General features: G+C 39.3%; 1 protein-coding gene across 3 annotated transcripts in view; it reads right to left on the bottom strand.

The window, feature by feature from the left end:
• The window catches only part of CALN1 (calneuron 1), a 497,807-nt gene that overhangs the window by 142,247 nt on the left and 335,890 nt on the right, over positions 1-19,670 (bottom strand). The gene's annotated exons all lie outside the window — the stretch shown is intronic.

The raw sequence follows: 19,670 nt of genomic DNA, 5'->3' as shown, positions 1-19,670 counted from the left end.
GGGATGACAACACAGTTAGATACTGACATAACTGAGGCACAAAGAAACTAAGTAATTCACCTAAGCTGAGATTCAGACACAAGAAGTCTGGCCCCAGAATCCATAACCTTAAACTGTCCCTGGAACACTGCCTCAAAATACGTGTTAAGGGCCCACAGGCTTGACACTACATGAATGTAGCATGCTACGAACCCCACTGTTCTGTATACTTCTGAGATTCATCCTCATGGCTATATAAGTACACCTGAATTGTTGCAAGTGTTTCATATTATAAAAATGAACTAAACCATTCTGCTAGGGATGGACATAGGCTATCTCCAACTCAGTATCTCAAACAGACCGTGATTAGCATCCTTCTATATGTCCTGTGTGAGGACATCTGTAGGACAAATATCCAGCCTGGGATTTCTGGGCATATGCATACTTAATACCATTAAGCTCTTACAGATTGCTCAGGGAATTTTTTAACTCAGTCCAGGAAGTACTCTTTCAATCACCCATCTATGCATTCATTCATTGCCTACTGTGTGACAGCCATTAAGCAAGGACTGGAGGACATAAACAAGAAGACGTGGATTCTCATCAGACTGAGCTCAGGATCTGCATGCTAAGTCACTTCAGTGGTGTCTGACTCTTTGTGACTCCACGGGCTTCCCAGGTGGCACTAGTGGTAAAGAACCTACCTGCCAACGCAGGAGACGTAAGAGACGTGGGTTCAATCCCTGGGTCGAGAAGATTCCCTGGAGGAGGGCACAGCTACCCACTCCAGTATTCTTGCCTGGAGAATCCCATGGACAGAGGAGCTCAGGGTCTAGTCCTTGACAAATTAAAAGGGTTTCCATCAAAGGAAAAAAAGACAAACACTGTGCGATCTCCCTGAAATATAGATGTATTCAACTGATTGAATATTTCATTAATGCTTGTTTTCTTCTATATGAATCACAAGTCTGGGCTCCTCAGACAATATTCTAAATGAGGTAGGTGGTCTTTAGGTATGACTTCTCCAGTATTGAACAATACAATATTCTATCACCCTAAAGAGAACTCTCTATAGAATAACATGGTTTTATTGACGGGTTGACCTCTGAATCAGCACCCTAGCAGCGCTGCTGAATCTGAGTTGGTAGAAATAGTTTTTGAGATTCAGGGGAAAAAAGAATGGATTCTGGCTCACATTTTTCTAAAAGTGAGCTGTTAATTGCTTGGATATTACTTTTGGAAAAGCTCAGTCCTCTGTGTGTGCCCTTTCCTCCAACCTTCTGAAAGGAAAACTAAAAGCCTTTCTGTTTGCAGACAGCATGATTTTACCATCAGGAATTAGGATTAGTTTTTAACAGACACTGAATTCATTTTAGAAAGAAGGGCTTCCAACCTGCTATTAAAAAACAGTAACAACAAATAAACATTAAGTGCTTTTAAATGGCTTATAGTTAACTTCTTATGAAGCAAATCACCTTGCTCATTTCCCAGAGACTCATTTTCAATCACGACCACAGCCAAAAGCCATGCTGCTCAAAGTTCAGAGCTGGGTGTATGGGAATGACCATTTGTAGTATTTCCCAATTTTAAAATTATTGCAGCCTCGTTCTGAGACACAAAAGGGAACACCAGGATCACTCCATTGATCTCCAAATAACTTTGCAAAGATAACTTGATATTGACAAGCCTAGAAGATCTTCTTTTCTCTTTGAGGGAAAAGAGGGTAGCTTTCAGGTCAAGATCGTGGGCTTCTTAGAGCTTTCAACTGTTAAAGATACAGAGTTCTGCATATAACCATCAACAGTGTATATCTGCTCATACATCAGGGAGTGTAGCATTGAATTCCAACAAACACAATGGTCAACAGAAACCTACTGAGACAATGTTCATTTTTTCAGGTTATCCTGAAGGATATGTAATCCATCCCTTCTGCTGTAAAGGGTCAAGTGATAAATATTTTGTTCTGTGAGCCTCATGAGGTCTGTCCTAACTACTTTACTATTATGATGAAAAAGTATCCTTAGACAATACACACTAGTGTGGCTACATTGCCCTTACTAACAAAACAGGTGACAGGCTGGACTTGGCCTCTGGGCTATACTTTGTGGACTCCTGCTTTAGGAAAATTGTTCTTAACATTTCAGCAGGTGGGTGGGGCAAACAGTGGTCACTGTCTCCTTTGAAAGTCAGATGAAACTTATAGTTCTCCTCAAAACAATTCAACTGGATTAATTTTATGTGCAACTTCATAAATTTTAAAACCTCTAAGAACCTTCCCCTAGACACTCTAATCTATCACTGAATTCTGTCAGAACAAGAGAATAGAAGAGAGATATGCCCTTGGTTCAGCTTCCCCAATAGAAGGTGTTTCTTGAATATTCTTTGATACGATGTCATTGACTTTCACTAAGAAATGTTTGGGGAAAAATATCTTTGGAACTCATTTACATGTTTACTCTGATAATATAATATGTAAGCAATTAAAAATGGATTCAACCCAAATATTAAACCTAGAACAATTAAATGTATAGAAGAAAACATGAGATCCTGAGTTAGGCATAGATTTCTTAGCTAGAACACATAAAACATGAATCATAAAATAAATAGCAAATTCGACTTCACAAAAATTAAAGGCTTCTTTTTAAAAAGACACTGTTGAGACAATGAAAACAGCCATAATCTTGCATAAAATACTTGGAAAATAATACTTTCGGGTTTTTTTGCTTTTAAAAAACAAACAACAACAAAAAAACTGTGCAGAATATATAAAGAACTTCCCAAACTCGATCATAAGAAAATAGTCAGTACAGTAAAAAAACGGGTACAAGATTTGAACATACATATCACTAAGAAGATTAAGCAAATGAAAATCATAATGAGGTGACACTATATACCTACTAGAGTGGCTAAAAGGTAAGAAAAAAATCAAAGCTGAGAGATCAAGTGCTAGCAAGGATATCAAGCAACTGAAATGTTCATATACTGCTGATGGGAATTTAAGATGGTACAGCCATTTTGGAAAATATTCTGGTGCATATATATCAAGTGTATAAAAACAAATGGTCTTACTTAATGTGGTTTATGTACTTTTCACAGAATAATTATTTTTTAATCAAGGTATAGTGCACATAACAAAATAAACACATACATCCTAGAATATGTAATAAATCATAGCAATGTCTCCTCCTGGCACAGAAGAATAAAAGTGAAGGCCAAAAAAAATCATAATTCCATACCATCATGCAGGACCTAACATGTTTTATTCATTTCTGGATGCTCGCCTTTATGAAGATTGAGGAAACATGTTTTATTCATTTCTGGAGGCTTATTTTCACAAGAAATGAGAATCAAAGATAGCATTATTGGAAAAAAGTAAACAGAATGGTACACAGGAAACAGAGGAACAGAAAAGTTTATCTTGGAGAAGAAAAAAGACAGGGCAAATAAAAAAGCTGTCTCTAAATATTTTACACATTGTCAGGTAGAAGAGAGGATAATTAATTCTGACTTGTCCTTTTGAATTAGAAGTGAGACCAATGAGTATAGGCTGTACCAGGATCAATTGGAGTTTAATGTAAGAAATATGTATATTGAAAAAAAATTTTATTGAAGTCTAGTTGATTTAAAATATTCTGTTAGAGTCTGCTGTACAGCAAAGTGAATCAGTTATATGTACACCAACATCCACTCTTTTAAAAATTATTTTCCCACATAGGTCATTACAGAGTATTGAGATGAGTTGCCTGTGCTATACAGTAAGTCCTTATTACTTATCTATATTATATTGTATATGTGCATTCTGTGTGCTCAGTCATGTCCAACTCTTTACGACTCCATGGACTGTAGCCCTCCAGATCCCTCTATCCATGCGATTTTCCCAGCAAGAATACTGCAGTGGGTTGCCATGCCCTCCTCCAGGGGATCTTCCCAACCCAGGGATCGAGCCCATGTCTCCTGCATGGCAGGCAGATTCTTTACTGCTGAGCCACCCAGGGAAGCCCATTTTATATATAGTAGTGTGTATATTTCAATCCCAGTCTCCCAATTTATCCCTTTTCCTCTCTTTTCCCTCCCGGGAAACTTAAGTTTGTTTTCTACATCTGTGACTCTATTTTGTAAATAAGTTCATTTGTATAACTTTTATAGATTCCACATATAAGTGATATCATAAGGTATTTGTTTTTCCCTGACTTACTTCACTCAGTATGACAATCTCAAGGTCCATTCGTGTTAAGTAGTTTGCTTATTTATAGCATGTTTCTTTTTGAAAAATTAGTGGTGGACACATTTGGATCACATTTATACAGTTATAAAAAATAAAGATTTGATTTTGGTCATTCTTCAGAAAAAAAAAAAAAAAGAAATACATTTCTAGTGTAGAGAAAGAGTTTCTGGCAGTGGATACAACCAAACATAGGCTGGATAATCACTTGGCTAGGATCTCACATAAAGATTCATTTAGACACGTGTTTGCTCCCTTATAATCCCAGGATTCAACATTTATTTACTCCTCTGAGAAAACAATACCCTTACAATATGAAACAAACTTATTTTGACTCAGCAAAAACCATTATTTTCTTCCTCATCAATTTGTTTTGTTCCATTAAGTTGTATCATAACCCCAATATTTCAGGACAAGTTAAAAGGTTGTAGCAAGCAGATGTTCTTCCAGGCTCTTAAAAAACAAAATACAAAATTGTAACTAGAGTTTTACGACACATATTTGCAAAATACACCCTTTTCTTGCACAGCCAGCTGCCCTTTATTGCCCTCTGGAATCAGGCAGGCAAGACAGCACTCTCTGAATGGAAGTTAAAGTGATTTCCCACTTTGTCCTCCTGCTTTAACACTTAGGCAATAAAGCTCATGACATTTTCAATAAAAACCCAAGAAAAAGAAGCGCTACTTGTTCACGGAAGACCCCGAGCCAGCATCATCTGGCATTTTCCCATTTGAGGAAGCCCAGTCTTTGCCGAGCAGTCAGATCTACAATTTAAAACTCATGTCCATCAGCTCAAGGGACTGAGGGTTATGAGTTCTGAAAAACTGAGAGCTAATTTCAGGCTGGCTTGAATGCTTAGGTCCCAAGGCAGCGGAAGCCACTCCTCCCCATTCCCAGCAAACACAAGTAACTAGTGAAAAACATCCTGAAGGCAATTTAGGTCTGATAACAAAACTAGTAACTGAGCAAAAGAAAGAGTAAAAGCAACAGTAGGAGTGGGAATTGTAGGCACAGCTATAAAAAAAGACATGTAAGTGGGAGAATAGTATATTTTCCTAAAAGGCATAGTATAAAAGGGCTTCACAAGTGGTGCAGTGGTAAAGAATCCTCCTGCCAGTGCAGGAGATGCAGGATACACGGGTTCGACTCTTGGGCCAGGAAGATCTCCTGGAGAAGGAAATGGCAACCCACTCCAGTATTCTTGCCTGGGAAATCCCATGGACAGAGAAGCCTGGCGGGCTACAGTTGATGGTGTCGCAAAGAGTCTGACATGACCGAGTGCGCGCGTGCACACACACACACACACACACACACACAGTATAAAAGAGGCCAAAAACAAATGACTTGGATAGACATTTTTCCAAAGAAGACACACAGATGTATATGAAAAGGTAATGGACATCATTAATCCTCAGGGAAATGCAAATCAAAACCTCAGTGAGGTATTACCTCACACCTGTTAGTGTGGCCATTATCAAAAAGGCAAGAGATAACGAGTGTTGGAGAGGATGAGGAGAAAAGGGAACGCTGTACCCTGTTGGTGGAAATGTAAATTGGTGCAGCCACCATAGAAGACAGCAGGGAGGTTCCTCCAGAAATTAAAAATAGAATTTTCTCCAAATAAAGAGACCTACCATTAAAGATATCAACCCCACTTGGGGGGGTCTATATCTCATTGTTATTGCTATTGAGTCGCTAAGCCATGTGACTCTTTGTGACCCCCATGGGCTGCAGCCCTCCACACTCCTCTCTCCATGGGATTTCCCACGCAAGAATACTGGAGTGAGGATGCCATTTCCTTCTCCAGGGGATCTTCCCAACCCAGGGAGGAAACCCATGTCTCCGGCATTGGCAGGTAGATTCTTTATCATTGAGCTACCAGGGAAGCCCCCATATCTCATATACAGACATAATGGAATATTATTCAGCCATGAAAGAAGCAAATCCTGCCATTGGGGACAACATGGATGGATCTTGAGGGCAGGTCAGATAAAAATGAGTTAGAGAAAGACAAAGATGGTATGACCTAACTTATATGTGGAATCTGGAAAAGCTGAACTCTTAGAAATGGAGAGTGGATTTGTGGTTGCCAAGGAAAGGGGGAAATGGGGAGATGTCAGTCAAAGGGTACAAACTTCCGGTTATCAGATGACTAAGTTCTGGGGTTCTAAAGTATAGTATGTTGACTAAGGTTAACAACATAGTATTGTATACTTAAACATTGCTAAGAGAGTAGATCTTAAATGTTATCACAAAAACAACAATATTAAAAAGGTAACTATGAGAGGTGATGATGGAGGTCTTACTGAACCTTACTGTGAGAATCATTTCCCAATATATATGTGCATCAAATCATTGTGCTATACACCTTATGCGTACATATAGCATGAGGTGTCAGTCGGGGGACAAAGAAGCCAAAAAGAGGAGACAATTGATGATGTCAAAATGTACCTAACTCTCCACCCCAGGATTAACATCCTCCCAAAAACCAAAGCAAATCCTTCATAGCAAAGACTGCCAATACTTGCACAGATCTTAAGTTAGAAAGTTCCACAGAAGTATTAGCACATTAGAGGAGAAGTGGGAAGGACTCAAAACAAGAAACAAATATTCACTGAGCACCCACTATGCACTGAGGACCAAACTAGATATTTTATGTACCTTATTCATTTGATCTTCACAACGATTGCAAGAAACAGTATCATACTACTCTCCCCATTGTACAAGTGAAGAAACAAGAGCAAGGGAGTATTTAATCTAGCTGTCCAAGTTCAACCCAAATAAAAAGAGCAGAATACAGGCTCAATACCCACAGATGGAACCAGCAAATGGACACAGAAGGGCCTCCAGATATCTGGACCCTAATTATTAGAATTTCTGTAGCCCTCTGAAACTTTCAGCCTTCCAGGGCTACACAGGCCCAAAGCTCAACAATGACATCCAGCTAGTTCTGAATTCCCCATAGGATGCTTTAACAATGAGTATTTGCTTTCTGTTGCATGTGTGTGGAAAAGAAACTTAGTGTGTATCTGATGTCAAAGTTACTTTGCCCAGGGACTCCTCTGGCGGTCCAGTGGTTAAGAATCTGTCTTCCACGTAGAGAACAGACTTATGGACCGGGGAGGAAAAGGTGAGGTGTATGGAGAGAATAACATGGAAACTTAATTACCATATGTAAAATAGATAGCCAATGGGAATTTGCTGTGTGTCTCAGGGAACTCAATCAAGGTCTCTGTATCAACTTAGAGGGGTGGGATGGGCGAGGGATGGGAGGGAGATTCAAGAGGAAGGGGCACATGTATAACTATGGCTGATTCATGTTGAGGTTTGACAGAAAACAACAAAATTGTGTACAATTATCCTTCAATTTAAAAAAAACATAAAAGAATCTGTCTTCCAATGCAGGGCATGTGGGTTTGACCTCTAGTTGGGGAACTAAGATCCCACATGCTGCAACTACTGAGCCCTCAAGCCATAATTAGAAAGTCTGAACACCACAATGAAAAATCCCACATGATGCCATGAAGATCCTGTGTGCCTCAACCAAGACCTGATGCAGCCAAATTAATTAAGTTTTAAAAACTTACTTTGCCCAAAAGATATCAAGTTATGGGGGCTTCGCTGGAGAATCATGATATGGAAGTCCAATCCATTTTTTTTAATTGCTTTAGTTCATATCTGAAAGGAGAATGCTTTAATCTTTGTTTGTTTTTGTTTGCTAGGAGAGTTCAGTCACCTCTCCATAAGCAGAAGAGAAAAACAACAGAACCAAAGTGTGATCATTTGGCCAAAGGCGTGTCCACATCTCCATTCATAGTTTGTCCCAAGTGATAAATGGTGTCAGACAAAGCTGTCAGATGAGATTTAGAAGGTGTGCCGGGTAGGAGCAATCAATTTCCAGATCAGGGGAAGTTAGCTGGTTTTAATGAGCTCTTTGCCGCTGATTACCATACAGCTTTTGACGTCAAGCCTCACTGGCACATGTGCTTGGCCGTGATTGATAGGTGTTTTAATGCTTCTAATTTGATTCCTATAAAGCCATCAAGCATCTGCTGTTTCGGGCTGCAATCAGGAGAGGCTGGTTGGAGACCTGCAATGCACGTGGTTAGAGTATGATCTCAGATTCTGCAGTTCACAAAAAGGCCAGGTGTCCAGCGCCAAGTACCAGGAGATGCCCAGCAGGTCACAACCATGCTTACCCTTTGCCCTGCCATCATCCCCAGACTGGGTGGTGGATTCCTTGAGGGTAGTCTCATAGCAACCGACACAGGAAGGTACTCAACACAATTCTGAAAAAATTATCCTGCACTGCTTAACAGACACATTTCCTAAAATCTGAATTTTGCTTCAAGGATCGGTTTCTGATGCTCACACCACAGGAAAAAATGCATAAACTGGTAGATAAGGGTCTGTGAGCCAACAGACAGCAGACTCACTGTGTCGTCAGAACAGAAATGTGTCTTCTTTTTCTTTGCTTAAGACATAGGTTTTTAAAACCAAGGACACACTTATACACTGTAAACCTCCGTTAAGAATTTTAGACTTGGCAAATTTAGAATTTATGATAATTTGGTGCAAGTGTGGCTAAGTCTTCCCCTTCATTATCACTGGAAAAAAAAAAAAAGAGCTGCCTGGGCAAACAAATTGGGTAAACAAAATTACAGAGTTATGTTTAAGTAACTTGAGAAAAAAGAAAACTGCTAGGGACTTTGGCAGTTTAATTGAGGGGATAAGATGATGCTAATTACCAATGTCTCTCAGAGCTTCCACTTAAAAACACTTTTTAAAAAGTCTCAGTTAATTCCAATTACCTTCGATATTCAAAACTGTGGAGAAATGCCATGGTGAAACTCCATTTCTTAAAAATGCCTAAGTAATGAGCTATCACTAATGAGTGCAGGACGACTTTCCCTATACAGTCTGAAATGATGCAGTTCAAATATGTAGTCAACAACATAATCATCTTTTAAAAAAATATTTACTTATTTATTTGGCTGCACCGGGTCTTCACTGCTGCATGCAGGCTTTCTCTAGTTGCGGCAAGCGGGCTTCTCGTTGCTGTGGCTTCTCTTGTGGAGCGTGGGCTCTAGGGCGGGGGCTCAGTAGTTGTGGCACACCAGCTGAGTTGCCCTGTGGCATACATATGGAATCTTCCCGGAGCAGGAATTGAACCCGTATCCCCTATGTTGGCAGGTGGATTCTTAAGCACTGGACCACCAGGGAAGCCCAACAGCATAATCATGTTTATTAATTTGAATCATCCTTGCAGTCATCGTTCAGTGACTCAGTCGTGTCCGACTCTGTGACCCCATGGACTGCAGCACGCCAGGCTTCCCTGTCCTTCACTATCTCCCTGAGTTTGCTCAAACTCATGTCCATTGAGTCAGTGATGCCATCCAACCATCTCATCCTCTGTTGCCCCCTTCTCCTCTTGCCCTCAATCTTTCCCAGCATCAGTGTCTTTTCCAATGAGTTGGCTCTTCGCATCAGGTGGCCAAAGTATCGGAGCTTCAGCTTCAGCATCAGTCCTTCCAATGAATATTCAGGGTTGATTTCCTTTAAGATGGACTAGTTTGATCTCCTTGCTGCCCAAGGGACTCTCAAGAGTCTTCTCCAGCCGGTTAGGGTTAAGGTTAAGGCAGAACTACCATGCAGTCTGCTCGACTCCTGGGAAGGAATAAATGATCAGGTTCTGCCTGACTTTCAGGCCCTTGCTCCACTGATCCCTTGGGGGTTTTTTCCTGCTACTCTATTGACTGATCATTCCATCCCTAAGGGTTCTTGGATGGAATCTGTGGACAACAGTCACAGCTGTGATCCTCTGTGACCTGGATGAGTTGGCAAGAATAAGTGGGCAGTTATTCTGGCAAATTCTAAGAAATGAGCCAGCAGCAGAAACAGCTGTGACTCAGAAAATGTAGGAGCAGATGTTGTATTCTCCAGTCCTGCTGTCAATGGGAAGCAACCTCCCCAGCCCTGGGGGAGGAGAGCTGGTCACAGCCTGGTCCTGGCTCGGCTCACGGCCCTGTGGTCCCCACCAGGACCAGGCAGAGATGATCAGATTAGCAATTTGGTTGGAGGCCAGCACGGGCTCCAACTGGACAGCAGTTGTGGGAGCTGGGACGAAGGCTCCTGATATATTTTGTTCTGTGTTCTCATTAACCTTCGGTCTGGGGGAAGAAGGTCCTGTCCTCCAGCCAGGAGCCACAGTCGGGCTTCACATCTGCAGAGCCTTCCTCTTAACCCAATCAGTGCCTGGCTCAGTGCCTCTCCTCAGGAAGGAGGTGCTGTACACATAGACGTGTTTCTCTGTGCAGACGCACCCCAGGTAGACAGGCCCAGGAGAGGTGCTGTGGCTGGGGTGCACGTTTATGAGAGGAACTGAGGATATTTTAGCTTCTTTCCCACTTGGGCCCTGACTTTCATACCCTCTTATTCCTTCATCTTCTGCTCCTATCAGTTCCAGTATGAAACACAGTATTATCAGCTGTATTAAGGTGTTTCTATTTGAGATCTCAAGTACACTCTATACCAGACTTAGGGTTCCATGAGAGATAATTTCCAGCTACATACAACTGATTTAGAGGGTTCTTGAGATAAATATCTTTTTTTTTTTCTTTTTGGTACTTGGACTTAAGTCATCTCTTGATTTTGGACAGTGATTTCAGTCAAGAATAAAAAAGTGTCATGGGACAGAGGAGTGTGAAACATATGAGGGTGAAGAAAAAGCTGCCCAGCTGGTCATGCAGTGACTAAAGAGTCATGGACAAATAGTGTCCCCGGGTGGGGTAGACTAAGAAACCAGAGGAAGAGGCAAATTTGGCAGCTGGACTGGACACCCTAGGCAGTCCTTCCTTTACAGAGATGAGTGGCGAGGATGGTCTGGAACCACAAGCTCCCAGTGCTGAGTTCTGCTCATTCTCCCAGAGCAGTCCCCTCCCCAAACAGATACCAGGGGACTTTGTCTTCAAGCAATAGTATCCTCTACAGATTTCTTCATGGAACCTAGCTCAGGTTCATATCAACTGGAAAAAGAGAGCCAGGTGAGGAATGACTGAGATGTCCCCAGAGGTGGGAAGTGAACTGGGACACTTATCCTATTTGACAACACTTGTGCTTGGTGGTGAGGGCTTAAAGCCACAGAGAGGTTACCGGCTTCCTCCCACCAGATTTTACAGTCACAGGGACAGGTGTATGATACTCAGCTGACAGGCCTGTCCCATGGGTGATGGAACCTTCGGGGGTTTACCTGATACATATCTATACCATGGTGCTTACGAAAAGCAATGCAAAGGAAACATCACCTGTCTTCATGTCTACCAGCTCCTGAATCAAAGCCAAGCAGACTAATACACATAGTGGCTGCTATACACATATGTGTGCTAAAGCAAACAGGCTTAAAATCTGAATTTCCTTCTTTAAGTCTGGAAACTTCCCTACCATGAGTGTCTTGGTGGGAATCTGAACTCACTTCTCAGAATAAACCCTCAAAAATCAGCGTCTATGGCTAAGCCTCATTCAACCAGATGCAGTCATGCATCTCCAGCCCATGTTGAATCTTGAGACCTTGCTGCACAACATCAAGGACTCTTGAAAGCTCTTTACGGAGCTGGCAGAGGAGAAGCAGAGGACAATACCGAGGATGGAGGGAGCACCAGCGATGAGACTGGGCTCCTACTCAGGAGAGGAGGCCACGAGTTTCCAGCCATCCCTGGGGTTGAGAGAGCGCTAATTCTAGGGAGGCAAGAGAATGCAGGCACACCAGGGTATGGGCCAAGGCGCCCTTGGTGATGATCAGCATCACCCAAATTCTAGACAACAATCGTCAAGGATAGGAAAGAGACGGCCATGGTCTAACTTATTAGGATCCTGTAGATGCTAAGTAATTCTGAATTTTGTTGAAAATTCTTAAGCATATATTTTATATGTGAAATAACACAAATACAACTTATACAGGTGGCTCAGTGGTAAAGAATTTGCCTGCAATGCAGGAGACCTGGGTTTGATCCCTGGGTTGGGAAGATCCCCTGGAGGAGGGCATGGCAACCCACTCCAGTAATTTTTCCTGGAGAATCGCATGGACAGAGGAGCCTGACAGGCTACAGTCCATGGGGTTGCACAGAGCTGGACATGACTGAGCGCCTAAGCAGCAGCACTGCACAATGTATAGCTTTCAAGCAGGCAAGAAGAAAGGGAGTAACCTGTTCAATGGGTGACAATGTCATTGACCCAATGGTAAACAGAAAACACAAGATAAGGATTGTACAAATAAGTCCAAAATCATCTATAGTCCTTAAACATACACAAGCACACATGCCACATATGCAGAGAAAGTAGGCTAAACTTATCTATTTACAGACAGACAAACTGGTTGGGTTTTTTAAAATCCAGCTATATGCTACTTATAAAAACAAATCCAAGAAAAAATACACAGAAATGTTGAAAATACATAGACAGGAGCTATGTTAAAAGAGCAGACATTAATACATAAGAATCTAAAAAGTTGGAAAGATAATAAACCAAATCAAAAGATAACAGTAGCTAATCTTCTCTAAAAAAGTCTATATACTATTAAGCATCAAAAATTAATCAGAAGAAACTCTGTTGTGATGAGGTCAAGAAAAACATTATGTGAAGTCAGTGAAGTTATTAGGTTCAGGGAAAAGAGAACAAAACACATCCTCCGGGCCTTGCAGGAAAGTCAGAGCTCATTGGAGGATGCAGGGAAGAGCAAAAAAGAACAGACAGAAGTGTGAAATGGTTGGGATTCTTATGATCAATCATATAGTAGGAGGCTGAGAAAATAGTAGGAGTCCAACCAAGCAGGTTTAAATGCTCGATTAAGGCTGCAAGGTGTATAATCCATGCTAGGTTACCACAGCATTGGGAACACTCACCCCATGAAATAAACAGTAATTTGAAAAAAGATTTAGTGAGTCCCCCTTAAAGAATTACAATGGCAAAAATAGCAAAAGATAGTATTATGAAGGTAAACACTTTGAATTATATACGGAAGGGTTAATTTGTCCTCCCAGATTCAGAAAAGCATCTGGGAAATGCAGACCAGTTCCAACATACAGTGACATTGGCTATACCAGTGTAAGAAATAAACCATGGAGCTACCCATCCAGCAGTTACCGAGCCAGGCTATCTTGATTGTTTTACTCATTTCATCTAGATTCTGCTACCGAGGGAAAAATGGAAATTCTCTCTCTCCAGGGGATGTGGTGATTTGGTTTGAGTTTGTTATAATACAGGCTGAAATTATTCTACCTTTACTAGTACTCAGGAGAACTGAGTCACCCAGAAGTGGGAGTAGAAGAATGAGTCAAACAAATCAATAAGAAAAAAGACACACCACCAAATTGAAAATTTGGCAAAGAATATGAATGGGCAAAATGAAGGAACAAACTAGAAACATAGAAGTCCAAATAAATGAAAAGGAAATAGGCAAACTACCTGAAAAAGAATTCAGAATAATGATAGTAAAGATGATCAGAAACTTTGAGAGCAAAATGGAGAAAATGCAAGAATCAATTAACAAAGACCTAGAAGAATTAAAGAATAAACATGCAGAGACAAACAACACAATTACTGAAATTAAAAATACTCTAGAAGGAATCAATAGCAGAATATCTGAAGCACAAGAACAAATCAGTTAATCAGTTCAGAAATAACTTCTGAAGAGCAGAATAAAGCAAAAATAATGAAAAGAAATGAGGATAGTCTCAGAGACCTCTGGGACAATATCAAATGCACCAACATTTGAATAATAGGGGTCCCAGAAGAAGAGAAAAAGAATGGGTATGAGAAATTTTTTGAAGAGATTATAGTTGAAAATTTCCCCAACACAGAAAAGGAAATAGTCAATCAAGTCCAAGAGGCACAAAGAGTCCCATACAGGAAAAACCCAAGGAGAAACATGCCAAGACACATACTAATCAAACTAATTAAGACTAAACACAAAGAAAGAATATTAAAAGCAGCAAGGGAGAAGCAACAAGTAATATATCCATATGCTTAACAGCTGATCTTCCAGCAGAAACTCTGCAGGCCAGAAGGAAATGGCAGAATATATTTAAAGTACTGAAAGGGAAAAATCTACAACCAAGATTACTGTATCTGGCAAGGATCTCATTCAAAATTGATGGAGAAATCAAAAGCTTTTCAGACAAGCAAAAGTTAAGAGAATTCAGTACCACCAAACTAGCTTTACATCAAATGTTAAAGGGACTTACATAGTCAAGAAATACAAGAGAAGAAAAAAGATCTACAAAATCAACCCCAAACAATTAAGAAAACAGCAATAGGAACATATATTACTTTAAATGTAAATGGATTAAATGCTCTAACCAAAAGACATAGACTGGCTGGATGCATACAAAAACAAGACCCATATATATGCTGGCTACAAGAAACCCACTTTAAGCCTCAGGACACATATAAACTGAAAGTGAGAGGATGGAAAAATATATTTCACACAAATGGGAAGAAAAGAAAGCTGGACTAGCAATCCTCATATCAGACAAAATAGATCTTAAAATAAAGAAGATTATAAGAAATAAGGAAGGACACTACATAATGATCAAGGGATCAATCCAAGAGGAAGACATAACAATTGTAAATATCTATGCACCCAACATAGGAGCACCTCAATACATAAGACAAACACTAACAGACATAAAAGGAGAAATTGACAGTAACACAATAATAGTAGGAGACTTTAACACCCCACTCACACCAATGGACAGATCATCAAAACAGAAAATTAATAAGGAAACACAAGTCTTAAATGATACATTAGATGAGATGGATCTCATTGATATCTTCAAGACATTTCATCCAAATGCAGAAGAATACACCTTCTTCTCAAGTGCACATGGAACATTCTCCAGGATAGACTACATCTTGGGTCACAAATCAAACCTCAGTAAATTTAAGAAAACTGAAATCATATCAAGCATCTTCTCTGACCACAATGCTATGAGACTAGATATCAATTACAAGAAAAAAAACTGCAAGAAACAAAAACACATGGAGATTAAACATGTTTCTAAATAACCAGCAGGTTACTGAAGAAATCAAAAGGGAAATAAAAAAATTTCTAGAAACAAATGACAATGAAAACACAACTCAAAACCTATGGGATGCAGAAAAAGCAGTTCTAAGAGGTAAGTTTATAGCAATACAATCCTACTTTACGAAACAACAAAAACATCAAATAGACAGCCTAACTTTACACCTTGTAAAACAACTGGAAAAAGAAGAGCAAAAACCCCCCAAAATTAGTAGAGGGAAATAAATCATAAAGATCTGAACAGAAATAAATGAAAAGTAAATGAAATAAAAATAGCAAAGATTAATAAAACTAAAACCTGGTTCTTTGAGAAGATTAAAAAAATTGGCAAACCTTTAGCCAGACTCATCAAGAAAAAGAGAGAAGAATCAAATCGACAAAATTAGAAATGAAAAAGGAGAGGTTACAACAGACAATGAAGAAATACAAAGGACTATGAGACTATTATGAACAACTATATGGCAACAAAATGGATAACCTGGAAGAAATGGACAGATTCTTAGAAAAGTTCAATCTTCCAAGATGGAACCAGGAAGAGGCAAAAATTATGAACAACCCAATTACAAGCACTGAAATGGAAGCTGTGATCAAAAATCTCCCCAAAAAACAAAAGCCCAGGACCAGATGGCTTCACAGGAAAATTCTATCAAACATTTAGAGAAGAGCTGATGACTATCCTTCTAAAAACTCTTTCAAAAAATTGCAGAGGAAGGAACACTTCCAAACTCATTCTGCGAGGCCACCATCACCCTGATACCAAAACCAGACAAAGACAACACAAAAAAGAAAACTACAGGCCAATATCACTGATGAACATAGATGCAAAGACCCCTAACAAAATTTTAGCAAACAGAATTCAGCAACACATCAAAAAGTTCATACAGCATGATCAAGTTGGCTTTATTCCAGGAATGCAAGGATTCTTCAATATATGCAAATCAATCAATGTGATACACCATATTAACAAATTGAAAGATAAAAACCATATGATCATTTCAGTAGAAGCAGAAAAAGCCTTTGACAAAATTCAGCACCCATTTATGATTAAAACTCTTCAAAAGATGGGCATAGAAGGAATCTACCTCAACATAGTAAAGGCCATATATGATAAGCCTACAGCAAATATTGTTCTCAATGGTGAGAAACTGAAAGTATTCCCCCTAAGATGAGGAACAAGACAAGGGTATCCACCTTCACCACTATTATTCAACATAGTTCTGGAAGTCCAAGCTACAGCAATCAGAGAAGAACAAGAAACAAAAGGAATCCAGATCGGAAAAGAAGTAAAACTCTCAGTTTGTGGATGACATGATACTGTACATAGAAAACCCTAAAAAGAGTATCAGAAAATTACTGGAGCTAATTAGCAAACTTAGCAAAGTTGCAGGATACAAAATCAATACATAGAAATCACTTGCATTTCTATACACTAACAATGAAAACTCATGAAGAGAAATTAAGGAATCAATCCCATTCACCATTGCAACAAAAAGAATTAAAGATCTAGGAATAAACTTACCTAAGGAGACAAAAGAACTGTACATAGAAAATTATAAGACACTGATGAAAGACATTAAAGATGACATAAACAGATGTAGAGATATTCCATGTTCCTGGGTAGGAAGAATTAGTATTGTGAAAATGGTTATACTACCAAATGCAATCTACAGATTCAACACAATCACTTATCAAATTATCAATGGCATTTTTCACAGAACTAGAACAAAAACTTTCACAATTCATATGGAAACACAAAAGACCCTGAATAGCCAAAGCAGTCTTGAGAAAGAAGAATGGAACTGAAAGAATAAAACTTTTTGCCTTCAGATTATACTACAAAGCTACAGCCATCAAGACAGTATGGTACTGGCACAAAAACAGAAATACAGACCAATGGAACAAGATAGAAAGCCCAGAAATAAACCCACACACCTCTGGGTACCTTATTTTTGACAAAGGAGGCAAGAATATACAATGGGGCAAAGACAGCTTCTTTAATAAATGGTGCTGGGAAAACTGGACAGCTACATGTAAAAGAATGAAATTAGAATACTTCCTAACACCATACACAAAGATAAATTCAAAATGGATTAAAGGCCTAAAGACCAGAAACTATAAAACTCTTAGAGGAAAACATAGGCAGAACACTCGATGACATAAATCAAAGAAAGGTCCTCTATGACCCACCTCCTAGAGTAATGGAAATAAAAACCAAAGTAAACAAGTGGGACCTGACTAAACTTAAAAACTTTTGCACAGTAAAGGAAACTATAAGCAAGGTGAAAAGACAACCCTCAGAATGGGAGAAAATAATAGCAAATGAAACAACTGACAAAGGATTAATTTCCAAAATATACAAGCAGCTTATACAACTCAATACCAGGAAAACAAACAACCCAATCAAAAAGTGGGAAAAATACCTAAGCAGACATTTCTCCAAAGAAGACATACAGATGGCTAACAAACACATGAAAAGATGCTCAACATCACTTATTATTAGAGAAAGGCAAATTAAAACCACAATGAGATATCACGTCATACCAGTCAGAATGGCCATCATCAAAAAGTCTATAAACAATAAATACTGGAGAGGGAGTGGATAAAAGGGAAAGCTCTTTTACTACAGGTGGGAATGTTAATTGATACAGCCACTATGTAAGATGGTATGGAGGTTCCTTAAAAAACTAGGAATAAAACCACCATATGACCCAGCAATCCCACTCCTAGGCATATACCCTGAGGAAACCAGGGTTTAAAAAGACACATGTATCCCAATGTTCACTGCAGCGCTATTTACAATAGCTAGAACATGGAAGCAACCTAGATGCCCATCGACAGATGAATGGATAAAGAAGTTGTGGTACATATATACAATGGAATATTACTCAGTCACAAAAAGAACACATTTGAGTCAGGTCTGATGAGGTGGATGAAACTAGAACCTATAATACAGAGTGAAGTGAGTCAGAAAGAGAAAGACAAATATTATATTCTAACACACATATACCAAATCTAGAAAATGATTCTGAAGAATTTACTTACAGTGCAGCAGTGGAGAAACAGATATAGAGAATAGGCTTACAGACATGGGGAGAGGGGAGGAGAGGGCGAGATGTATGGAAAGAGTAACACGGAAACTTACATTACCATATGTAAAATAGATCACCAATGGGAATTTGCTGTATGGCTCAGGAAACTCAAGAATGGGCTCTGTATCAACCTAGAGGGGTGGGATGGGGAGGGAGGTGGGAGGGAGGTTCAAAAGGGAGGGGATATATGTGTACCTATGGCTGATTCATGTTGAGGTTTGACAGAAAACAGCAAAATTCTGCAAAGCAATTATCCTTCAATTAAAAAAAAAAAGGAATATGAACAGGAAAATCACAAAGGAGAAAACCCAAATGGCCAATATTCATAGGGGGAAAATGGTCATCCTCTCCTGTGTTACAGGCAGAACAAACTAAGACAACTATGAAATTACTATCTCACATGCTGCATGTTGGCAAAGATTGTTTCCAAGGATGAAGATAAGCAGGGCCAAATGAAATATGGGTAGGGTTGTGAATTGAAACAAGGTCTTAGAAAACAGTTGGAAAATTATTAACGGAGCTGACGATTTGTACCCCCAGAACACAGCAATTCTAATCCCAGGTATAAATCCTAGAGAAACTCATGCACAGGTACTTAAGGAGATTTTAATAGCAGCACTACCTTATAATAACAAAAACCTGGAAATAATCTAAGTGAGGAGGGTATGAGATGGATGACCTCACTGATGGTAAAATGGACTACTTCGCAGCATTTAAAATCATCTAGGTCTATACACATCAACATGGGTAAACCTTGAAAAGCATCTTGCATGAAAACAAAATCCCAGCTAGTTACAATACTACACCATTTAGATGAAACATTAAGATGAGATCTTGTTCTAGACACACACAGAGTGTGTAGGAAACTGGTTGAATAGAGATGAAAGTCTATGTGGGCTCCACCTCCATTTGATACCTTTTATGTAAAGCTATAAAATAAATGATTGTTTACAGAGCATACATACATAGTAAAAGTCTAAAAATATGAATAGAAAAGATAAAAATCAACTTTGGTATAATGGGCAAAAGGATGGAACATGACCCTGCGTCTATATTTAATTTCTTAAGAAATTCTGGAGCAAATATTGTATCATGTTACCATTTCTTCAGTATGGGTAATGTATTATTTAACATCATATTTGTTCTATTTGCTCTATGCTATCCATATCAGCAAAATATTTAATTCTTAAGACTTAAGAGTCTTGTCAACAAAAAGTCATGGGCTACCAGGGTTTTCTTCTAGGGCCAGTGAATGGGACCACTCTGAACATTTTAAAGGAGCAACAGAGGACAAAAAGCTATG

The sequence above is a fragment of the Odocoileus virginianus genome, chromosome 33 (genome assembly GCF_023699985.2).
Source record: "Odocoileus virginianus isolate 20LAN1187 ecotype Illinois chromosome 33, Ovbor_1.2, whole genome shotgun sequence".
Lineage (NCBI taxonomy): Eukaryota > Metazoa > Chordata > Mammalia > Artiodactyla > Cervidae > Odocoileus > Odocoileus virginianus.
Note: the sequence above shows the minus strand (reverse complement) of the source record. Positions and strands in the feature narration are given on the sequence as shown.